This window comes from Panthera leo, chromosome A1, assembly GCF_018350215.1.
Source record: "Panthera leo isolate Ple1 chromosome A1, P.leo_Ple1_pat1.1, whole genome shotgun sequence".
In the NCBI taxonomy this organism is placed as follows: Eukaryota; Metazoa; Chordata; class Mammalia; order Carnivora; family Felidae; genus Panthera; species Panthera leo.
In genome coordinates, this window is record NC_056679.1 from 18,093,248 (window position 1) to 18,118,830 (window position 25,583).

Here is a 25,583-nt window from a genome sequence, read left to right on the forward strand (position 1 = left end):
GCAGGTGGTGGTCTTTTTTTTTTTTTTTTTTAATTTTTTTTTTTAACGTTTTATTTATTTTTGAGACAGAGAGAGACAGAGCATGAATGGGGGAGGGGCAGAGAGAGAGGGAGACACAGAATCGGAAGCAGGCTCCAGGCTCTGAGCCATCAGCCCAGAGCCCGACGCGGGGCTCAAACTCACGGACCGCGAGATCATGACCTGAGCCGAAGTCGGCCGCCCAACCGACTGAGCCACCCAGGCGCCCCGCAGGTGGTGATCTTAATCCAAGTATTCAAGAGATCATTAGAAGCCGAGTTGGAGCTTTGCTAAGACTCCGTTGACCTCTGAGGAACTTTCCTCCTCAAGGCTAACCCTATTGCTACCCTGTTGTTTTCTGTTGCTGCGGTAACAAATTACCACACACCTAGTGGCTTGTGACAACACAGTTTACTACCTTACAGCTCTGTATGTGGCAAGACTGACGTAGTTTGCGCTGGGCTAAGATCAGTGTGTGGACAGGGTTGCCCTCCTTTCAAGAAGTTCTAGGGGGATCTGTCTCCTTGCCTTTTCTCCTTTCTGGAGGCCACCCGCATGGCTCATGGTATCCTCGTCCTTCTCAAGCCCAGCAGTGTGCCAGCCTCCAGTCTATTTCTCTACTTCTGCGGTAACGTTGCCTCTTTCTGCTTTTGACATCGCTGCTCATCTGTTGCAAGGACCCTTGTGATTCCCGGATAGTCCAGGATAACCGCCCTGTCTCACAATTCGTCATTATTCACACGTACCAAGTCCCTTTTGCCTTATGAGGTAACGTGCGCCCAAGTTCAGGGACTAGCGTGTGGACAGCTTCGGAGGCCACCGTTCGGCCCCCCACGAGTCTACCAAGTGGGGTTGCCAGATTTAACAGTTACGGATCTAAAACGTACAAATTACAAAAACAAATGGTTACATTTGAATTTCAGATAAGCAACAAATAATTTTGTACTTTACGTATGTCCTACCGAGTATCTGGATCATACTTATAAAAATGTTTATTGTGTATCTGCGATTCAGATTAAACGGGGCCTTCTTCTGCATTTTTTCTGCCAATTCTACCTTCAACGCCAACAGCAAGAGCCTGATCTCATGGGGACACCTCCTTCCGGTTGATCCCGCACTCTGATCCTTGTCTCTTCAATAGAGCAAGATTACCAATTACTCAAATATGCTTCTCAGAAACTTCCCATTTAGCTTCTCAAACTCCCGGCACTAGGGAAATATCTCACAGGCAACGACGACCCACGTGCTAGGCTCGGCTCTCTGAACACTTCTCTCACCAGGATCCTAGTTCATCAGGTCTAATTTTAAATTTCCGGCCAAAATGACTGCTGCCATCTCTGTTGGTTTCTCTCTTTTTTTGTGGGGGCCTCTGCCTGGGGAAAGCTCAGCTTCTTTTCCCACACCCAGAATCAGCAACTGTTCCCGGGGGCAAAGTGGCCAATGACTCCTGGGTCACTGTCCCCTGCTCAGCTCCTTTTGGAACACTGAAGGCCCGGTGCTGCTCGTTTCAGCCACCCTCTGATCCCCTCAGCTGCGGTTTTCATAGTTGACCAGGCTGGAGTGCTGTTTGGCTGCACGCCCTCCAGTCGGGTGTTCTGGTAGCACGACTGGTGATTTCCCAGCATCATCACGAGGGCCGAAGTGGTTGGTGGGAGCAGCAGCCCAGGTGGACAGAATGGAGGTGATGTGGTGACATCCCAGTGAGAAAGTGTGCTTGTCCACTGGGCGTCAGAGACCTTGGCGGGGATATTTGTCCTGACACTGGGCCAAGCAGGCCCCTCTGAACAATGGGAGGTTGGCAAGCGTCCCTTCCTGCACACGTGGCTTTCCTTTCAGGGAAAGTGAGTGAAAGCCGGGCCCAGGCTGTCCAAAACTGGCCTTGGAGCTTCATCCTGGGCACAATCATTTAAAGAAGGAGAATTTTAATGTAACGACTTTAAAGCTTTTGCCTTCCTGCGATTGCCCTCTTCTAGCAGCAAAGACATGGTCACTGCTTCTCTAGCAAGAAGTCAGTTGTGGCCAGCGCGGGGATGGGTGTGATTGGATATCCAAGGTCAAAGGTGAGACACCTCCAGTGTGGGGCTTTTCTTCCTTCCCCTTCCCTTTCTGGGGCATCTTCTGTGCCACTTGCTTTGCACCTGGAACATAATTTCCTGCTTTTGGACACCAGGCCTCCATGCACTAAGTTTTGGGAGCTATAATCTCTCTCCTCTCCTTTAGCAAAAACTGCTCAGGGGATTCAGAACTAATTTACACTGAGGAGGGGAGGCAGACAAATTAATGGATGGGACTTTATCTCACTCTGGGTTGTCTCCATTGTGTGGGGCTTAGAAAAGTCCTGATGAACTCAAAGCCTGAAGCACAGACCAACTCAAATTGATAGAGGATTTGGGGCAGAGGGTTGGGGGGGGGGGCGGTTTCCCCTGTCTTGAAATTTCAAAACGTTATTCACAATGGGATGCTCAGAGAGAAGACAGATTTTGAATCAATAAAGTATTTTCAAAGGGAACCATACATTTCCCAGGCCAGATGAATATTCGGGGAAAAATATTGAGTCGATCCCATGCATTGGAGAAACACAAATGTTCTTTTAAAAATTACTTCATATACGATGACTATGTATCACAGTATTGCAGGTGGTGTCATGGAATAGAAGAAAGACATCGTGTCGAACTAAGGAACTCTGAGTAAAGTATGGACGTTAGTTGCTGATAATGTATCCATTGTGGTTCGTTAGTTGTGACAAGTGTCGCACGATGAGGTAAGATTTTAACAACGGGGGAGACCGGGTGCTGGGTAGACGGAAACGTTCTGCACCATCTTCACGACTTTTCCGTAAACCTAAAATTATTCTAAAATAAAAGGTTTATTTTTAAAAAATGATTTCATATACAAAGAAGGTGTCGAAAAGCAAGGGGAGGTGGGACCATGAAAGGTTACACTCGTGACTAAAGCTATTAAACAGAATAGAAATATTAATATTCCGCATAGATTTAGAGAAATTATGTCAGCGAATCACGGTCTAGAAATAGCATGGTGGAAATAGGGCGTTTCAAGTTGGGGGGGAGCCATGTCACAGAGCCCAAGAGCCCCACCAAGTCCGTGCTCACTTACAAATAACCCTGAGAAACTTTCCGTGAATGAAAATGTGTATAATTCCCAGTTTTTAAAGAGCCATGGGCTGAGAGCCAAAAAATATTCTTGGATTCTATTCTTTCAGTATCCTAAAATTAACCTATTAGAATGAACTCTTCTACTCAGCTGTTTGAAATGGGGTGTCTATCTCTGAAAGCAACCATTTTATTCAAGTTTTGTTTGAAGTGAGACATCGGATTCTTTTTTTCTACTGTTTTTCATGAAAAATTTCAAGCATACACACAAAAGTAGACACGACAGTGTAATAAACCCTATTTGCCCAGTAAGCAGCTTCATCTGTCATGAAGACCCACCAACCTTGTTTCAACTATCCCTTCTGTCCCCTTATTTTTTCTCTAGAATACTATAACATGATTCTAAGATATCAGAGTTTTTACTGCTTAAATATATGGACATTCTCGGTACTCTTCTGTAACTATTTATGGAGCACCTACTCCAGAAATGAGGAAAGACACTTCCTCAGGACGTCTCTGTTGAGGTAAAAAAGAAAACTGGGGGGGGGGGGGGGGCACCTGGGTGGCTCAGTTGGTTAAGCGTCAGACTTCGGCTCAGGTCACGATCTCATAGTCTGTGGGTCCGAGCCCTATATAGGTCTCTGTGCTGAAAGCTCAGAGCCTGGCCGCTCTGTCTCTCTTCGTCTCTCAAAAATAAATCAGCATTGAAAAAAGTTTTGTTTTTTAATTTTTTAAAATGTTTATTATTTGAGAAAGAGACAGAGAGCAAGCAGGGGAGGGGCAGAGAGAGAGAGAGAGACACGGAATCGGAGGCAGGCCCCAGGCCCTGAGCTGCCAGCACAGAGCCCGACACGGGGCTCGAACCCACGGACCGCGAGATCATGACCCGAGCCGAAGTCGGCCGCCTAACCGACTGAGCCACCCAGGCACCCCCGAAAAAAAATTTTTAAAGAAAAAGAAAACTAGGGTTGAGAAAGGAAGAAAGTATCATAATAACTTGATTTTTCTCAGGGAAGTGGAAGCAAGATTGCGTGCCAGTCACGGGAGTCAGATTTGACCGGCATCAAAGGAATTAGCCAGCAACGTGACTGCAGTGATACACTCTACACTCCAGGGGCTTCCCTCCAATTTCCAGCCGACTAGAGACTGGCGAGGCCACCTGGCTAGTCCTGGCCCACAATAGGTGAGCATAAATGACTTCTGTTTCTTCCACGATGAGACACTGAATAGCCAGGGTGCTGCCTTCTTTTCCCCTGCCACAGCACCCCCGGGGAGCCACATGGTGATCTGGTGGCATCACAAGATGGACAAACGTGGATCCCAAATTAGTGCTTGGAGGGGAGCCCAGCCGATGGGCGTGGCCATCACACAACTGAGCCATGGACTGTCATCCTCGCGTCTTGAGTTTTATCTGCTAGTGCAGCAGAACGGAGCTTATCCTCACTAGAACCACCCTCAGAGTCCAGCTCAAGCTACTCTACGGTGTGCCTAGGCAGACCAAGGGAGCCCCTGTGGTGTCTTCTGACATGTGTCTGTTGGATCTCTTCAATGCCATAAAACTCTAAGATGACCCTGCGTCTCACACACCCCTTGGAGGACCTGACAGCCTTTTACAAAGATTCCCTGAACGTGAAAATGGATGGAAGAGAGAGCCTCAGAGATCGACCTTTCGGGATTCTCATGCTTCACAAAAGAGCGAAGAAGAAACCTTAGACAGTTCGGTCAGAAAAATAAGGCGGGGGTCGAAAGAGATAACTCTGGGAAGAGTGTTTGAATTTTCAGGATCATCGTAGACATTGTGTTCAGTAACAATGAGACAATTGTGTAGAATGAGTTCCCACAGGCAAAACTTGGTTTAGGTATCAGATCAGGGGCCAGGACACTAACTCAGACACCACATGGATTTTAAAAATTATACTTACTTCTCAGTGGTGCCCCCAAATATTTTGATCAACTCTACAATTTCAAAGCAACCGTAGATGTGAGTCCTGGATATGGTAGAGTCTCGGGGAATGTTTCAAAAACAACAAGATCGTTATGGAATCAAGACATTTTAGAGATGATCTTCAGGTATCATAAACTTCTGTAATTGGAAAAATAAAGCAGCTCTCGCCAACAGCCCTGATGGTAGGTCAGTAGGGTTCCCATCTTAAGTGCCTACAAAACTCAGGGGAGAGAACCTGGAGAAAATACAAGGAACAGCCCAAGAAATCATGACCACGAGTAGAATTTCATAAGGCTGTAATAGACACAGCAGTTTGGTACTTAAAAGAGTGAACTGAAATAAACCCACAGTTTTTTTTTATCATAGAAGATAATAATCACAATTAACATTTGTATAGCATTTTGTAAAAAAAAAAATAAAAATAAAAAAAAAAAGTATTTTCCGGTAAATCATGCCATTTATTTCTTCCAACAAATGTCTGGGGTGGGTTAAATTATTAGTTCTGGTTGCAGTAAAGAAAACGAGAGGCTGCGGATACTGTTCCCTTTCTATTGTAGGAATATTGGCAGAAATTGGGTGTCAGAGTGGGTGCTCCATGAGCCCCACCTACTGCTGGGGCAAAAGTTGAATAGAAGGACGGAATGGTCAGCAGGACCAGAAGAATCCCCTTAATTCCCCTCATCCATGGGCTGTTGGGTCCGGTCTGTTGGTGGGATCCTTGCAGCATGGTGGCCCAAGGCCAGGGAGCCCAAGGCCAGGGACACCTACCAGTGGGTGATCTAGGGCAGGACTGAGCCACATGGCTTCTTAGGTGCACGTAAGACGTTACTTGTGGTTTTCGGATGAAGATCTAAAGACAGACGAGAAGTTTGCTTATGCCGCAGGCTGAACCTGATCGTGTGTAAGCCTTAAATGTTTTTGAACTCTTTATGGGGGCTTTAAGCATTTTTCAAGCCTTCTGAGAGGGGAATCTTAAACTTACCCTTGAGGCTCACTGTCCTTTTGTTCCAGGAAAAGACAGCGGAGTAGCCTGCCCAGTGAGGCAAACGTAACCTTGGGGAAATGTCTGAAAGGGGGTAAGCAGATCCGTATTGGTCGGCAGGGACGTGTTGCATCTTTCAGCACATCTTTGTCTCTTGCAAAGATGGAAAAGTTTCTAAGTTTGGATTAATGGTACAGATTAACTAATGGGTTGTGTTGACCATGCTTTGTTCTACCACTGGAGCTCACCATCTTGTGGCTCCTTCACTGAGTGTTTGTTTGCAGGGGAAACAGAACCATGACAGAGAGGTGAGCTAAACATTCCTTCTCGGTGGCAGAGAGCTTGAAAAGGAATCAGGAAGAATTTGGTGACGTTCACTGTGGCCTTGATTGTTCTCTCACAGATCATGTTATTTAAAATTATGGAAAGAGCCTAAATGCCCATCAACTGACGAATGGATAAAGAAATTGTGGTTTATATACACAATGGAGTACTACGTGGCAGTGAGAAAGAATGAAATACGGTCCTTTGTAGCAACATGGATGGAACTGGAGAGTGTTATGCTAAGTGAAATAAGTCATACAGAGGAAGACAGATACCATATGTGCTCACTCTTTTAAAATTTTTTTTTTTTTTAACATTTATTTATTTTTGAGACAGAGAGAGACAGAGCATGAACGGGGGAGGGTCAGAGAGAGAGGGAGACACAGAATCTGAAACGGGCTCCAGGCTCTGAGCAGTCAGCACAGAGCCCGACGCGGGGCTCGAACTCACGGACTGCGAGATCGTGACCTGAGCCGAAGTCGGCCGCTTAACCGACTGAGCCACCCAGGCGCCCCCCATATGTGCTCACTCTTATGTGGATCCTGAGAAACTTAACAGAAGACCATGAGGAAGGGGAAGGAAAATAAAAAAAAAAAAGAGGTTAGAGAGGGAGAGAGCCAAAGCATAAGAGACTCTTAAAAACTGAGAACAAACTGAAGGTTGATGGGGGTGGGAGGGCGGGGAGGGTGGGTGATGGGCATTGAGGAGGGCACCTGTTGGGATGAGCACTGGGTGTTGTATGGAAACCAATTTGACAATAAATTTCATATTAAAAAATAATAAAATAAAATAAAAGTGAATAGCACAGGCTTTGGTAAATCTCTTGGTTTGGAGCTATAGCAGCCCTTTCTTGAGGCTTTAGGTCTGACCACACCCGTGGAAAGGGCAGGATATTTCCTAAAAAGGAAGGAATATTTATATAGTCAATCATCCTGGAGAAGATGGCCCTAAGAAAGAAATGAGGAAGGGTGCCTGGGTGGCTCAGTCGGTTAAGTGTCCAACTTCAGCTCAGGTCATGATCTCGCGGTCTGTGAGTTCAAGCCCCATGTCGTGTTCTGTGCTGACAGCTCAGAGTCTGGAGCCTGCTTCAGATTCTGTGTCTCCTTCGCTCTCTGCCCCTCCCCCACTCATGCTCTGTCTCTCTTACTCTCAAAAACGAATAAATGTTAAAAAAAATTTTTTAAAGAAAGAAAGAAAGAAAGAAAGAAGGAAGGAAGCCGACTTTAGATTGGGTCAAGAAACAGCTCCCTCCTTTCTTTACATTAATTTTGGCCAACCCTCTGGATTAAAATGCTGGGGCAAGGGGAAGGGATGTTACCTATGCTGCGTGGGAGTGAGCTGGCACTAAACAGGGAGGTGGTCGGAAGAATGACCCTGTGGATTGGTATGACTCATATAGTGAATGTCTGTGTTATAATCTACATATTATTATTTGCATTAATAAGAGTCTCTGTGTGGCACTCTTCTTCCTTTAGCTCCGAATTCTTAGTATAATCTTGTCAGAAGTTACAGTCTCGCTTCTGTTGTGAGTAAGCGGCCTGTCTCCAGCTTGGCATCGAGTACGACAGGGAAGGAGAAGGGGGTGGGGAACGTGCTGCCATGACTGGTGGACTGGTGACCACATTTGTGCTCACAGCAGAAGCAGCAGCCTGGCAGCCAGGAGACAAGCTGGGAGCAGAGGAATGAAGCCTTGGAATCTGTGGCCTGAAGAGGCTCCAAAACCAATGGACAGAGAAAGTTTGGCCAATGACGTGGTGGGGCCTCAGATGGCCGAATTGGGATATACTTAGAAATGGGATGGATCAGGGGTGCCCGGGTGGCTCAGTAGGTTAAGCATCTGACTCTTGATTTGGGCTCAGGTCATGATCTCTCAGGTTTGTGTGTTGGAGCCCCATGTATGGCTCTGTGCTGCTTAGGATTCTCTCTCTCCCTCTCTCTCTCTGTCTCTGTCCCTCCCCTACATGCACACTCTTTCCTCTCTCTCTCTCTCAAAAGTAAATAAACATTAAAAAAAAAATAAATGGGGAAGGTCAAAACAATTTCTGTCAAGAAAAAGGTAAGGCAATGGGGCACCTGGGCTGCTCAGTCAGTTAAGCATCTGACTCTAGGTTTCTGCTCAGGTCATGATCTCATAGTTTCGTGAGTTCTAGGCCTGTGTCAGGCTCTGCACTGGCAGAACCTGCTTAGGACTCTCTCTCTCTCTCTCTCTCCCTCTCTCTTCCTCTCTCTTCCTCTCTCAGCCCCTCCCCTACTCACGCTGTCTCTGTCTCTCTCAAAATAAATAAATAAACTTAAAAAAAAAATTATTAAAAAAAAAATAGGAAGAAGGTATGGGAAGGAAAGTGAGCCCAATGGTTGATATGTTATTATTCTGCTAAAAAAAATATGGGGCAAAGATCATGGAAAATTCCTTTTGTTTTAACTACATTTACAGGAGAGAGAGATAAAGCACAAGAAAACAATCAGAGCTTAATATTTTCTAGGATGTGTTCCAGCAATTCTGCATCCAGAAAAATTACTTGAGACACTGTAGAATGTTAAGTCAATTTTTTGAGTGCTTTTACTGTATCGTGCTTACTAAGATTAGAAAGTAAATGAATGCATTCTACAAATGTGGTTCATGACAATTATTAAAATGTTATGGTAATATCATTAACAGGCAATATTTGTTGCAAAATATGCAGTATTTATTATCATTTTTCTAGGCCTAAGACTACGTGCATGCAGGCTTTATGAACAAAGAAACTTTATTTTGTGACTACTAATTATGATTTACAGCTGGCAGGTTCTCCAGTAAAACGAGGCATATGAGAACATTTGGATGACACATCTTCTAGTAGGGGAAAAAATTTCTAGCAGGGGAAAAAACTCTCTGAAGACAGATTCTACTGGTTTAGTTAATAGCCATCTTTTCTTCCCACCACGAGTTGGGTGACTTCGTACAAGCCGTTAAAGCCAACTCAAGCTCGGTTTGTCCATTCGTAAAATGGCGGTCATCAGGGGCACCTGGGTGGCACAGTCGGTCAAGCCTCTAACTCTTGATCTCAGCTCAGGTCATGATCTCACGGTTGGTGGGTTCGAGCCCTTCATGGGGCTCTGCACTGATGGCCTGGAGCCCGCTGAGGATTCTGTCTGTCCTTTCCACTGCCTTTCCCCCACTTGTGAGCGATCTCTCTCTCTCTCAAAATAAATAAATAAATACTTTTAAAAAAATGTTTTTTAATGGTGGTAAGCTTAGGTTGTACCTCACAGCTGTTTTGAGAGCTAAGTGATGAGATTCAGAGCGTGTGACACACAGCAAGTGCTCAGTAAATATCTGCTCTTGTTCCAGTATTATTGCCTGGTCAAAGGCACCGCTGTGGTGAATGCACAACATCTTGCCTGTATCTTATGTCACTTACGCTCTGGTCATGATCGTACAACCTGCGCTACAGATTGACTCTCCAAGCACGCAGCTTACGTATGAAAACGCTTCCTTGCCCTAAAACATTCTAATCACTTGATGACCTTTATCATCATAAATTGCGATTTTTTGCCCCCCATACCGGAATTACGTGGATCTTTCTGAAAGTAGCAGAGGCTCCTGTCTTGAGGAGGGTGTTAGGAACTTGCATACCATGCCCCTGAGTCTAGGTACATGCTCACAGACACATATCTGCCAGGCATTTTTAAGGAATTGTCTGTGTTCCGCTGGAAAGAGAGAAGGGACTCCCCGCCAGAGCAGGGAACGCATACAGAGAACGGAGAAAAAGAAGCAGTGTGGATGCCTGCAGCTCCCTGGAGGGGCCTGAAAGTCTGAAGCCGGGGAGCGGTCCTGGCCTCCCCATCAACCTCCTCCAGGACTTCGGCAGAGCCACACAGGGCGTGGAACCCAAAGCTTGCCCACACGATAGCATGGTTATCCTGGCATGAGGGCCGGTGTTGTGTGTTGGCTCGCTACTTCAAAAGCACTGGAAAACAAAAGCAGATGTGAGTTTGGACCTACGCTCCGGGAGCTGGGAGAGGCAAGCATGCAGAGAGGGAGAAGTACTCATTTTATTTTCAGCAAAGTAGGTGGTTGGCTGAACCGATGCTTTTATAAAGCGAACCAGACCTCACATATTGCGTTCTTTCCTCCCGAGTGTATCGATTTGGCTTGGGGTATCTTGAGAAACACTTTTTTTCGGCCCTCTTTATGACTCTCCCCTCCATTTCTCCATCCACCAAATAGAAATCCACTGGTGAGAATAGAAATCTCTATTTGGAGATTAATAAGGGCCTCGTGATAACCCCTCTCAAGAGAGCACTCAGAGCCCCATGACAAAATAGCACTGGTAACATCCGATGATTGTCTCTCTCCTCGGCCAGTAACACCAAGGTGTTTTCCAGCAACGTGAAGAATCAGCCACTCAATTCCATTTGCTTGTCAAACCTGACGGGCACCGGGCACCGACGGCTCAGCCTTTCGGAACCTCTGAGCGTCTAGGTTGCCAAGGAACAGAAAGCACCGGCTCCCACTGTGAAGGGGGAGCTACAGAGTGTGAGGGGGAGAGTGGCAGGGAAGTGCAGCAGCCTCGTGGCACCCAGCCACCAGCCCAAGAAGCTGGCAGCCTACCTGAGGAACAGAAACAACATGCCTCCAGTTAGTTGTCTATCGTCTGAGACGCCCTTGTCAGGAGCTTACGGCTGGGGAAGCCATCAAATCCCCGGAGCAAAGCGATTAAGTCTTTCATTTCGAGAACTTACGAAATAGCTGATCGAGGAAGGAGGCACTTTAGAGCAGATGAAAAGGAGAACAGGACAAGAAAACGAAGTGCAAGGGGCAGAATTTCCGGGGGGTAGGGACACATATACTAAAGGATTTAAGGAAGGAGGGTGCATTCTCTTGTCAGTATCCTTCAGAGAACTTTTTCCTCCTACCTTTTGGGGCCCTTCTGAGTCTTCCATAGAAATCAACCCAGCCTTCCAATGCAGGTGCTTCTTGGGGCTTGACCGGGCCCCCTTTCCTTGGCATGTTATACACTCCTCCTGGGTGACCCCAAATGCTTCTGTGGTGTCATAGCCCCCTGAATGCTGAGGATTCCTCCAACTACAGCCCTCCGTCAGACCCTTCTTTTGAGCCGCGTGCGATACACCTACGTGGGCTTTGCTGCCTGATATCCCCTGGAGACATCACACTCAACGTGACAAAGACAACTCACCAGTCTCGTAGCAGCTGGTTCTCAAAGCCTGCCTCTTCTTTCTCTACGTCGTGTCGTTGCCAGCAGCGCGATGGCTCACCCAGGCCAGAAACCTGAATGAACCCATTTCCTCCCCTCCTCTCATTACCATGACTTCAGCTCAAACCCCATGCCTTTCTCACCTGGATAGCTATCTGAAATCCCCATCTCTGGTCTCATCTCCTTCTAGTCAGTTCTTCACACTATCAGCACGGTATTACGTACACAAGATTCACCGTACTGTGTACTAGGGGTCTTGCTCTTGTCTTGGGGATTTGTCTGGAGCCCCACTACTGAGAACAATAGGTTACTCCGAGGAGCCGTAGAAGTACCAGGCACTCCCTTCCAGAACTTACTGAGCAGTCGCCAAGTGAGACTAAGTTCTCTCACTCCCACCAGTGTATCCAGCATCTCTGCTGGATCCCCGAGGACCGGGGTGAAGGGAAAGGATGCTTTGACTTTTCTCCTTTCTTCCTCCTAGAGAGAAGAGAAGGCTCTATCCCTCAAGGCAAGGATGTGGGATATAAGAGAATTTTTCATGACGAATAGAGGTGACTATGAAGAAGGACACTGGAGCCTCACTCCCCAGGTAGATGTTTACTGAATGCCATTAACTTGGAGTGAGCGACCAGAAGCAGAGCACAATAGAGGACTCTAGGGAGAACTTGACTTGCACGCCCCGGGGAGTCTGTCAGCACGTGTGAGATACAGGCAGGCGACAACTCAAAGAGGGGAAGAGACAAAATAACGCATAGGCCCGAGCTCCCAGCAGGAATATGCAAATTTTCATGGGAAAATGGGTGCCACAGAAAGGAAGGTGGGCTATGGCTGTCTTTAAGGTATCCTGACCTACCAGGAGTGAGGGAACGGGATATACTCTTAAAGGCAGGGGCTGGGGAGATATTGCTAGAGGGGATCTCTAGAACACACAGCCTACATCAGAGACGTATACAGTACAATTTTACAGAGTCTTCTCAAGAAACCTGGAAATGCACCCACAAAAGAACCTTTCCCCCTTTCCTTTAATTCTTCTTTCCTTCCAGTCTAGTCCTGGAGGACCCAGAAACAGGAATGATAGACTGGATCCCTACTGCAGGCTCCAAGCCCCAGGTCGGGACTGAGCTGAAGGAACAGAAGAAACTATGGATTGAATGTGAGATTGGTGTTTCGATTTAGTTTCTACTGGACTTTTCATATCTGTAAACGAGTCCCTTGTCAAAGTAGGACTGTTCTTAGAGCTGAACGTGACTGGAAACCCACAGGATCTTCCCTGATGTGGTCAAAGGTTGAGAAAGAAAGGATCTGGCAGAACACATCTGAAAGCAGTCCTGGGAGAAAAACAAAATCATGTCTCATATTCCAAAGTCAAAAATATCATATCACTCTTCTGTTTAAAATCCCTCAATGTCTTCCAAACATAACTCTTGGCATATAATAAGCATAAATGTTTTCTTAAAAAATAAATGAATGATCACATCCATATCCATATTTTTTAAAAAAAGGAAAAAGCAAGCCCACCCCTGATCACATATTCCTAAACTACAACAACAACAACAACAACAACAACAACAACAACAAAAGACACAGAGAAGGCGGGCATTTTGCTACCGTTACTAAACACAGTTTGAGAACATTAAGCAGATCGTGAATTGAACATCTCTCGTTCTTCCTGGCTCCACCTGGCATGCCCCAGATATTGTTTATATCTGTATCTATATTTATAGCTAAATCCAGATCCTTATCCACACTGTATATCATCAATGAAAAGATTAGTTCGTTAATGAAAGTTAGTTTATAACTTTCATTACTTTGGAAGCTCATAGAACTTGTCCTATTTAATCAGTAACCGAGAAAGAGAAATGAAGCAATTTGTTAGCTATCGGTATTGATATAGTTATCAATATTTTTGAGATATATCGAGATAGTTCTTGTCACACACGACACCTCATAGAGGACCCCTCCTTTTGTCTCAGTCCATTTCAACTTTGCTGATGACAATCTCCCAAAATGTGGCTGCAGCCAGTTCCAGCCTCTGGTGGTCTGTCCTCCAGCTGGGGGGGCTAATGGGACCCTCTGTGGCCATCATAGTGAACCCAATGGCAATCTTGTAGGCCAGCGCCATTAGCTACGTTCAGAAACCCTACCCAAGGCACAGGGAAACTTCCTAGAAAATCCTAGCTCCCAAGACTTGATGAAAGAACTTAATTTGGTAATTGAAAAAAAAAAAAGCACCAATTTTTTCTATATCTTTGCATTCCCAACTTTCCAGCCCTGCAGATAATATCTTGGGCTGACACCAAAGAATGTTTCGGAAGTACAAAAGGAGAACTAATTTTTTTTTAATTACCCTGACATAGATTTGAGTCATAGAACTCGATCCGGCTCTGTGCTTGTGTGCCATGATAAAAAGGTGAAAGAGATACGACCCCAGTTTGTAAAATGTACTTTCTGGTGGGGATATATGTAAATGGATAATTATAGCACAGAATGAAAAACTTAGAAAGAGACTCAACCCCCTAGCTCCTCATTTCGTCCTTACTGTGCCTTTATTTTGTGATGTGCTGAACACTGGCTGAGCCATGAGGAAAACCCAAAGCTGAGACACCTTGTCTAGGTTCAAGGAGATTTGACTGACAGATGATTTATTAAGAAAGACCAAGAAGACATATCCTGGGATCTTTCACTTTGGAGAGCAGTTGCCTCACAACATGCAAGATGAATGGTGAATAGCTCTGAGGAATGGTAAGAGAAGATACTTTTGCTAACGGGAGAGTTTCAAAAAGACGCTAAAAATCTGTTGCCATGTAATATTTTGAGAAAATGTGTTACATGTGACTCAGAATCTACACCTCCCGAAATGAACAAGAGTTACAGTTAATGGCTTTCATAATACAAATGATCTGGAAAGCTGGTGAACCCTGAAACCAAAATAATGAGGTGGGAAAGCATATTGTAAAGTACTTTCATAATCTCAAGTGAGATGATTCCACCCCCCATTAAGGGTGATTGATCAAAACTAATTTCTAATTCCTTATGTAATATTTACCAAGCATGATGTCACTGCAATCATGATTCATATAAAAATGGAAATATTTAGCCAAGGAGACAATCTTTGCTGAGTTCGAGATCAGAATCTCACACAAACATGGATATGTTCCCCTGCACATAAGTAACTCCTGGGGCGGGGGGGGGGGGTCAGTGAGGGGGGGCTGTGGGATTTGTGGAGTCAAGATTGTTTGTGTGAATCAAGTTATTCCCTTTACAGCATTGCCTTTTAAATACTCTGCTAGCCCCAAATCATGTTTGACCTTGTGGTTTCTTTTAATAGTCCACCAGCATGTGTATTAATGAGTTCTCTTGGTCCTAAATGTCATTAGCTAAATCATGTGCAGCCTAAATGCTTCAGATGACAAAATGCATGCAGTTATTTGATAGTGGATTTAAATGAAAGGAAAGCAACTTCCTCAGCCATGCACAGTGGAAACAAGAGCTTGTCTTAGAAGCTCACTGCCAATAACTTGATAAGGTTCATGATGCTTCATTGGTACTGGGTCTTGATCTTCCCCCAGGATCAATCCTTCCAGGTATGGTTTTATCATGTGTGGTGAGGCCTGTTAGTGGTAAAAATCAGGAGTTTTTATCAAAGGGGTAAAGACTTCTTCTGAAGCATGTGTATGTTATTTCAAATGATCTAAGCATGAATTTAGTGAAGAGTTGAACTAGGTGTTCTGAAATTGATGACTAAGCCCGTTCTAAATTTTACATGCTGGGTGTGTTTACCTCTGGGTTCTGACCACCACTCAATTATTCCAGTAAAATTTGAACTGAAAGGTAAATCCGCTTTAAAAGTTGAAGACTGAAATGTAGGAGTCTGTCGTCAAAATCTCCCATCACTCCACTTAATAATCTTCATGATTTGTGGTTGCCAAATGGCCCATTGGCAGGAAGACTTGCAAACTGGGATGAGGGATGGGCCTGGACCAGGCATATTTAGGCACAGTTGACTGTCTGCCTCCTGCCCTTGTTCGGAGGTGGGTGGGGGGGAGCTGAGGGGGAAGCAAAATGGGAAAAAAGCCGCGGAAGCGTTGGCAACAGACTTCCCGATGAGCCTGGAGCTGGTAAAACATGGGACTGGGTCGTAGCCAGTTGCACACTCATAGCAGCAAATTTCTCATTAGACCACTGAAATCCCTGACTCTTAGGTAAGATCTCATTGGTCAACAGTATTTGGGTCTATGATAAATTTGGGGAGACTAATTTTCTCTTCCTCAGTCCTTCCCTTTCCAGATCCATCACCACCTCTGTATGTACCAATGCATTACCCCCGAACCCCAGTCGCTGGCCTTCCTGCTTGCTCACTCATGCACACACACACCAGAACACATTCAGGAAACCCAACCTGGACCATCTTGACTAATCGCTTCTAGTCTACTTTCTGCAATAATCTTTTTAAAGAAACATTTGATCCGTTTCAGAAATGAGACAAGGCCTATTTATATGCATCTGCTGTCTTCTTCTGCCATTAATCAAGGAAGCTAACCTTGACTGATGCTGTGTTGGCACCAAGAATAGCAAGAACTGTGTTAAGATGTGGGTGATCCATGAGGAAAACTCCTTACCAGGTTTGGAGGGAGGCTGAGGAAAAAGAAAGCAAGTCACATTCTGAGATGTGACTGACTGGGCTGGGGCCATGAGCCCCAGAGAGCCCCTAGTGCCCCTGGATGTCCCGCACTCCTAAACTCTCCATAAAGGCAGGGCCATAGAGACAAAGGAATAGAAACCTATGAGCAGTGACCCAAGATGACTGAATCATAAGAATGAATGTCAACGGAGTCTGTTTTCTGCTTCCCTAAATCCAACCAGCCAAGGTTGCCCTTCAGGTACATAAGCAGAAAGGCTGATATCAAAAAGCACACTCCCTTTTTGGAAGGCCTCCTTTTTTGGCATTTCTGACTCTGGCACCCACAGTCTTGGAACAAAGAGATTTCTTTTTTTTTTTTTTTTTTTTTTTAAGAGCTGGCTAAGAATTTTAGAGAAGGAGAATTCGTCTTGAGTTTTTGCACGTACAAGGAGTTGGGAGAAGGGCGGGGTTCAAGTGTGTGGGCATTTCTGCTTTTCCTCCCTGATTTCTTGGAAGACATCACGTAGTCAACGGTTCCAAGGCCTTCTGGAACATCCAGGTGTGGCTGCTGCGATGAATGGGCTGTCCCGGTGTTGATGTCTAGGCAACCCTCTGTTTAGTTCGGCACAAACCGAAGCATGTGACACAATCAGGGCCTTCAGGAGATTACCACACAGGATCATGAGAACTTGAACTCCACACAAGAGGGGCCTGCAGAAATTGGGTTGGGGGCTTCAGAGGAGAGGGTGTTATTAGCTGGTTTGTAGAATTAAGGATTCTCATTGGACTGTCATAAAGGTCAGGATTTTAACCTCTCTCATGTGGGAGCAACTTTCAAAGCTCAACAGTTTGAATTTTACCTTCATGATTTTTGACATCTCAGGGAATCATTTGTAATGGCATTTACTTAATGTTTTTAAATATCAACTCCCTATCATTTACTTAGTAAATCTAAAAACATGCACACTTTTATAATGTGAAACTATTTCAGAAGAAAGCTTGAAAGCACTCGTTTAAGTGATTTACTTTAAAACTTTTGGTTCATTATATCTCTTGATCAACTTTCCATTGCACACTAAAAGGACATGTCTATTAAAATGAACATGTGCCCGTATCATCTACAATCACTTTATATCCACCAGGCCTACCTGTCCTGTTCTTTGGGAACCACTATCTCCAGGCATGGTTTCCAAAGACCACATCTCTGTGGTCCCCTGCCGCAGAGGCCTGTGGTTTCCAGATGAAGTGGATGTCCCCAAGAGGTGGCGTTGACTTCAAGCTATTGCGAGGTGTTTGGGACCAGTATCGTCACCTTCCCTGAAAGATGGTTTTGGAAAAGCGAAATAACCACCAGCGGGGGCTTGGACACCAGAAGAATGGGAAGGTCACCGAAAACTGGAGGCGGGGAACACACAGTCCCTGGCCAGTCAGTCAGTACCTGCAGACTGCTCAATATTAACGGAGCGAAACATTAAATGCTGCGGTGGTGGCTTTGCAAGTGACAGTTTGACCAGGCTGACATACATTTCCCCGAACTGCCTTTCTTGCAAATTTCTGGCTAGCATGGGTCATAAGGAAGATTTCTTAGGGGATAAGAAAGCCAAAAAGGAATCTAACCATTTGGAAGCTCAGATGCATTGTGACGGATCTGCTGATTGACCTCATCGGTGTGAAGCAGGATCCGGACCTACAGCGGCCGCACCTTCCCTGGATCTTCCTTCAGGCCCTCTGACTCCCGTATCAGGTGTGCGCACGTTCGGTTCTGCAGTGAAGGACTGACTTCCGCAGAGTATCTTCATCACCAGAGTCCGAGGCAACAACAACCACGGAGGGTCATCCTGTTCTCGAGGGGTCCCAATTTTTCTCGCTTATAATCTCCTCTTGACCACATCACATCAGATGCAGAGACCAAGCCTTAAAGAGATGGCGAAACTAAACCCACTACTGTCTAAACCGTGAAGTATACGTATACATGTGTTAATCATTATATATTTTTGCTAAAGCTGAAACCGTAAATTGCCGAGACACCGTAGCCGTCTCTTGCCGTCCTAGATTCAGGACACAGAATGAATTTTGATACTTGCCATTTATCGTGTATGGCTTTGACAAGTCACGTAAGTAACTTCTCTTCTCATAAACGCAGTGGGGCTCACAGGGTTGTCTGTGTGTGTGTGTGTGTGTGTGTGTGTGAATAAAGGAATGTATGCTTTCAAACGGTGGTGCTGTAGCATTGCTAATTAGCTTCTGTATTCGGATAACTAACATTTGCCGAGGTAACAAGCAAATCTCAAACCTCGGGGGCTTCAGAAAGTAAAGGGTATTGCTTGCTTGCAACATGGCCCAAAGCAGGTCGATGGAGGGCTAAGGGAGTGGGGAGACTTGGCTCTGTGCTGTCACTTAGAGGCCCGGGCTCCTTCTTTCCTGCTGATTCTAGGGCCTTGTCCTCCTCTGCATCCAGCCATTCAGGTAAAAAGAGTACGGACAAACGCATCTGCTCTCGGATGTCCGGGCTCGAAGGTGACTCACGCGCAGAGGGGTTGGAGGATGGAACCTAGCTGTGTTCACGAAGAAGAGGAATCACAGGTGAGCCCTAGACGTGTCTGCTCCAGAGCCTGATTGCTGACGACTGCTCTCATCCATGGAGGGATTACTTTGTGCCCATTACACTCCGTTTAAAATCGAATGCCACGCAGGAAGGCCATGATCTCTTTGAGGAATGACCATCTGCGTCAGAGACCAAGTTGAACAAACACGTTTGGTCTTTCGATGCAATTGATCATAAAGGGAGAAAGTTTACTTTGGAGCTGCTGAGTAAGCCAGGAGGAAAAGAATAATAACCTCCTGATGGGCGATGACAATCAATAATTGTGATGTCATTCACACGGCCGGGTCACTTGCTTCCTTTCTTGTTAAGTCAGGATCGACGAGGGTGCCCCTGTGCTTCAGTGAGAGGCCCCCGCTAAAATTACTCGCAACCTAAGGTTTGCTGTTTCTTGCTCGTGCTTCACGTCCAACACACTTGGCAGAGGTCTCTGCTGATTACAGTCGCTCACAGACCCAGGATCCCCCTCCACACATGCTGCCATAATTACTAGGACAGCAAGGGTCACAGCTGATATCTGGAAGGAGCAGACATCACTTCTGCTCACGGCCCATTGGCCAAAAAGTTCACGTGGGTGGGTGTCCTAACTTCGAAGGAGGCGGAACATGGTCCAGTAAAAGAATCGATACATGGGTCAGTGCGTCCCCCTCACACGCTTTCTCCTTATTCCTTGTGGGGAGAAAAAGCGAGTGAATGAGGACAGGGCAAATGGAGAAGAAGAGCAGAAAGCTGTTGTCCAGCGATTTGGAGGTACTTCAAACTTTGTGGGTAGAAAAAATAATCTGTATCGTCAAACGAAGCTTACAAGTACTGTTCATGTCATATGGACCTTGAATGCCAGAGCCAAAGCTGTATACAGCCCGAAAGCTATTTTAAACAGCAGCGTGGATGAATCTCAAAAGATTTATGCTAACTGAAAGAAGCCAGGAACAAAAGACTACATACTGCGTGATGCCATTTAAAGGACGTTCTAGAAAAGGCAAAAGTATAGCGTCGGGAAGAAGCTGAATGGCTGCCAAGGACCAGTGTGTGGGTGGAGAAGATGGGCTACAAAGAGACGTGAGGACCCTTTTTAAGGTGATGGGAACACGATTGCGGTGGTGGTTAGCTCACTGTCGTCCGCCCTCATCTGAGGTTTTGCCTTCTGGGGTCTCAGGTATCCTCGGTCAACAGCGGTGTGGAAGCAGAGTATCCTCCCTGATGTATCCTCACAAGGTCATTAGTAGCCTAAGGCTACGTCACAATGTCTACGTCCTACACCTCATTTCATCCCATCACGCGGGCATTTGATCATCTCACGTCGACACGAGAAGGGTGAATACTGGGGCGCCTGGGTGGCTCAATTGGTTAAGCGTCTGACTTCGGCTCGGGTCATGATCTCACGGTCTGTGAGTTGAGGCCCTGCATCAGGTTCTGTGCTGACAGCTCGGAGCCTGGAGCCTGCTTCAGTTTCTGTGTCTCCCCCTCTCTCGCTCCGCCCCTCCCCTGCTCATGCTCTGTCTCTCTCTGTCTCAAAAATAAGTAAACATTAAAAAAGATACAACAGGTATCTTGTATTGTACAAAAAGTATTGTATTGGGGTGCCTGGATGGCTCAGTCGCTCGGGTCATGATCTCACGGTTTGTGGGTTGGAGCCCCGCATCGGGCTCTGTGCTGACAGCTCAGAACCTGGAGCCTGCTTGAGATTCTGAGTCTCCCTCTCTCTCTGCCCCTCCCCCTCTTGTACTCTGTCTCTCTCTCCCTCAAAAATAAACATTTAAAACAAAAATTTTAAGTGTTGTACAAAAAGTACAATAAGATATTTTGAGCAAGAGACCACATTCACATAACTTGTATATACACAAAATATATTGCTGTAATTGTTCCGTTTTATTGATGATGTTCCTAATCTCTTACTGTGCCTAAGTTATAAATTAAATTTTATCGTTGATCTGTAGTATAGGAAAAAGCATAGAATATATAGGGTTTGGTACTCTACACAGTTTCAGGCATCTACTGGGGGTCTTGGGACCATATCTCCAGCAGATTAAGAGGGAACTACCATATGCATTCATGAAACTCATCGGATTGTACTCTTAACATTGGTGAATAATTTTCTTGTACATATATTTTATTCCAATAAAAAGCCAGTGCTTTAGAGCCCTCATTACGCATATTTTTGTAGACATTGTTTTAAACTTCGGTTTGTGTTTGAACTGTTTTCTTGAAAACTTAACACTTAGCGTTTTAAAATGGAAAAGCTTCATCGGAGAGAAACATATTATTCTGTTTGTTTCAATTAACTGTGAGTACGAGGAATCTAGTTGTATCTGAAAGGCCCATGAAACTCTAATTGAACGCTCTACCTAGTGTTTCCTTCTACAACAAAATGATCAAAGGACTCGTTGATGTTGTTTTTGTTCACAGGCTGTCCTACTCGAAGGAGGGTGATTGCAATCCCAGCCGCGGTTGATATGCAAGAGCTCAGTCTCTGTCGTGGCCAGAGGTTTGCAGGTTCGGCCCGTGGCCCACGAGGTAGGATCTGACCAAAAGCTCTTCCCAAATACACCGCTCTAGGTTAGAGAACAAAACAAACCCGCGAGATCCCTTCCTGGGAGAGCAGAAAATACATAGAGCCCAAGTCCAAAGGGAGAGAGCAGGCCCCCTAAGTTCACTCCCCGAAAAGATGCACCTCTTCAACTTTTCATCAAGGCTATCAAGAGCATGACCGGAAAGACAAGAGGGAGCCATAGGCAAGAGAAAGAAGCAAGAGGAAAGGAGTCAAAGTTCAATCTCTTCTCTAGGCTTGCCCGCCCCCAGGGGGCAGCACAGGCCCTGCCCTCCCTCACCCAAACCCGACCCTTGTGTGGGCTCCCCCCTTCCCCCACAACACCCTGGCTTCCGCTCAGCTCTGAGGAGCCCCCAGCAGGAGAGGGGAGGCAGCAGGCACCTGCCGGGCGCCAGCCGAAGCCCTGTGGGTGCCGGGGTTTCTTGGTCATCCTCCGCAACACCGGTCTTTGGGGGCCCCGCGCGCGGGCGCTCAGACACCCCGTGCACTCCACGTGCGGCCACCACGGTGGGCGTCCTCTCTTCGTTCCTCCAGCCCTTGCCCACCTGCATTCGTTCTTGTTCTTCCAGCTTTTGTCTTGTTTCTTCTCGAGCTCAGGCCTCCCTGTCTGTGGCTTGCCTTCCACGCCTAACACAGCAAGCCAAGAGCCCTGGAGCTGTATCTTCTGTGCCAACCAGCTCACTGGCGACCCGATGGCAGCATCCTGCAACTTTGCTGCCCCGGCCCATCACGGTCAGCACCGACTGGACACATCCCGCTTGCCAGTCCCTTCCGTCTCTCTCGTGCATCTCCGGAACTCTATTTGCGGCAGAGTTCTCTGCTCTTCTTACCTCTTTTATACCCAGATGGCCCTGCACGCGTGACACTGTAGGCGTGAAATACAGAATTGTGGCTTTCACTTAATGTTTCTTGAAGTGACAGAGATTTGGAATTCTCTGTCAAGTCAGTCTGTCTAGAAACCAATGGTATCTCTAGGTTCCCCTAGAGGCCATCACTACAAGTAAGTTATTTTTTATGTTGATATTCAGTATTTCAACAAATTCCCACCGACTTGCCTGATAGACACCCCAAGGTCCCTTCCAGCACCTCAAAGGAGGTTACAGCATTAAAAAAAAATAGGATTAGTTTTAATTGATTGAATGTTAGAGCAAGATGGAATGTTAAGGATAAGCGTGTTCAACTCTTCAGTATTACAATTTTTTTAATGTTTTATATATTTTTGAGAAAGAGACAGAGTGCGAGTAGGGGAGAGGCAGAGAGAGAGGGAGACACAGAATCTGAAGCAGGCTCCAGGCTCCAGGTTCCGAGCTGTCAGCACAGAGCCTAATGTGGGGCTTGAACTCAGGAACTGAGAGATCGTGACCGAGCCAAAGTTGGACACATAGCCACCGACTGAGCCACCCTGGTGCCCCATCTTTAATATTATAAAGGAGGAAACTGGTCCAAAGGATCTTAATGATTTTGCCTAAAGCCCTAACAGCCAGCTAGTGGCAGAAGTGAGTCTAAAACCAAGATCTACTGATGTTTAGGCTTACCTGTTTATACAGGGGCCCCTTCTGTATTAATTTTTTTTAATGTTTATTTTACTTATTTTGAGAGAGAGAGAAAGAGAGAGAGAGAACAAGCAGGGGCAGGGGAGGGGCAGAGAGAGAAGGATAGAGGGAATCCCAAGCAATCCCCAATCCGATGTGAGGCTTGAACTCACAAACTGAGATCATGACCCGAGCCCAAATCAAGATTTGGACACTTATCCGACTAAGCCACCCAGGCGCCCCTGTATTAAATTTTATAATAAAAGAAATGCATAGACATTTTAAGAGGGGGGTGGTCTTGTTGAGAAACCAATGACGACTTGGCACAGTGGTTCTCAGGTAGGATTTTCCTGAGCATCACTGGTGGGATCTGTAAAGAAACTAATGCCCAAGTCCTCCTTTACTCTACAGAAGAAAAGTAGCCAAGGTAGGCCCCAAAATGTGTGATTTTTAAAAACTGCTACCCTTGATTCTGATGCACCTTCTAGTGAAGAATCACTGAAAGTAGAAAAAAAACTGGGCTTCAATTTCACGGCTCTAGAATGGAATCAGAGATCTTCCATGTACTGTGTGATCTTGAGCCAGTTGCTTAACCTCTCTGAGCTTCAAATCCATCATCTGGGGAAAAAAAGGAGATAATAATAGTAATTCTGCAGAAACAACGATAGGAAGCACCTAACATGGTTGCTGGCACAAAATGCACACTCAATAAATGATTTTTTTTTTTATTTTGCATCCTTGAAAAGACTTACAATTCTCATATTGTTCTCTAAGAGAACATATTTGTTCCTAGTCGTTGAAGCCAGGGGCTCCATAAGGAGAGAAACCCAAGTTCCAAGTTCAACTCTACCATTTGTTGCTTACATATCTTTGGCAAAATTACTCAAGGTTTTTGTTGTTGTTGTTGTTGTTGTTGTTTTATGTCTGTTTTCTTCAATAGCGATAGCAATAGCATAGTACTTAGCATACAGTCAATATGCAGTAAAACAATACCTATTGTGATTATAGATCCTGACTCTAATGTGCAGATTTTACCAGTTGGATCCTCCTCACTTTGGAACTAACTTCACTAAACAAACTAGTTACTCTTCAGGTGCTGGATAAGAATAAGATGTCATCATAAGAAACTGCTTTACTAGGCACCAGACTTTATTGACATCATTTACATATAATCGAATGCCTAAATGTTAACCGTACAGATAAATTAGTTCTGAAACATGCATACACTCATTTAATCCAATTCTCTGTCAAGATGGGGAACATTTCCATCACCGCAGAAAGTTCCCACCTGTCCTTTCCCAGTCAATCCCATTTTTCCGTGCCTGAAGGGACACTCACCATCCTGATTTCCATCATGATGGATTAGTCTGCCTCTTCTGGAATTTCAGGTAAGTGGAATCATACTCTTCTGCAGATGATTTTTTTCACGTAACGTGATGCCTTTGAAATGGACCCAAGTTGTTGCATGTATTGGTAGTTTATTTCTTAATACACCTTTAATTGTTTAGTCAAAAGATTACTGACTGCACATTTTCCATAAGTCATAGGCCAAAGAAATAGCTTACACTAATAACTGTTTAAAAAGAAATAATAGGGGTGCCTGGGTGGCTTGGTTGAGCGTCCGACTTCGGCTCAGTTCGTGAACTCACGGTTCATGGGTTTGAGCCCTGCGTCGGGCTCTGTGCCGTCAGCTCGGAGCCTGGAGCCTGCTTCGGATTCTGTGTCTCCCTCTCTCTCTGCCCTTCCCCACTCGCGCCCTGTCTCGCTCTGTCTCGAAAATACATAAACATTAAAAAAATTTTTTTTCAATAAATAAAAAAATAAAAAGAAATAGTAGTGATTATAGACCCAGCAATGCTGAGGAACAACTATTATCAGCTGGTGACAGGGATAAGAATAAAACATGAGGGGGCGCCTGGGTGGCTCAGTTGGTGCTCAGTTGGTTGAACGTCCGACTTCGGCTGAAGTCATGATCTCACAGTCTGTGAGTTCGAGCCCCGCATCGGGCTCTGTGCTGATGGCTCAGAGCCTGGAGCCTGCTTCCGATTCTGTGTCTCCCTCTCTCTCTGCCCCTTCCCTGCTCATGCTCTGTCTCTCTCTGTCTCAAAAATAAATAAAAACATTAAGAAAAAAAAACTAAAAAAAAAAAAAAGAATAAAACATGAGGACAGTAAAATGTGGCATTTGGCTACACTGTCACCTCAGTAGAGAAAAGCAAGACTGGTCCTGACTTGGTAGCTTTATCCTAGTCTGATACTTTGACGCAGATGTCTGAAAATTAAAATCTCACGTTACCAGCATCATTAAGTGTGTTTTCAAAATCAAGAGGAACTCCTATTTGAAAAATTCCTAGAGCAGTGGTGCCCAATGTGCATGCCTCACACAAATGATTATAAAACCATATAGTAGATCTTTTCTCTTTATCCCCCCCGCAATTAAGAAAGATCCTGAGCTTTATTACCGTTCATGATACGGATTGGCATGGCTCCTTGAGTCAATAAGCAGAAGGCAGGTGAGGGAGGAGGTCTGCAACCCAGAAACACAGCCGCTTCCATGTTTCTGTCACTTTCAATATTACAGCATATGGCATTTACATGTGCCTTTATTGAAAAAGTGTATGGATTATATGATCTAGTGTTCATTAAATCAGCCATCACAGAACACTGGCTTGAAAGTAACCCCTCAAAGAGCCCCCGATGAAAG

The 25,583-nt window shown here is 45.4% G+C and overlaps 1 long non-coding RNA gene across 4 annotated transcripts; it reads left to right on the plus strand.

Annotated features, from left to right (window-relative positions):
- The first annotated feature begins 446 nt into the window (after positions 1-446).
- LOC122200235 lies at positions 447-21,303 on the plus strand. 4 transcript variants are annotated; one of them, XR_006193765.1, is made up of 6 exons: positions 447-2,078; positions 2,647-2,779; positions 3,514-3,652; positions 4,140-4,311; positions 12,059-12,166; positions 12,621-12,999. It is a non-coding gene; the product is annotated as an uncharacterized LOC122200235 (long non-coding RNA). The 4 variants fall into 4 exon arrangements; XR_006193774.1 differs by having other exon boundaries at positions 12,059-12,128; XR_006193794.1 differs by lacking the exons at positions 12,059-12,166; positions 12,621-12,999 and adding an exon at positions 21,207-21,303.
- The last annotated feature ends 4,280 nt before the right edge of the window (positions 21,304-25,583 follow it).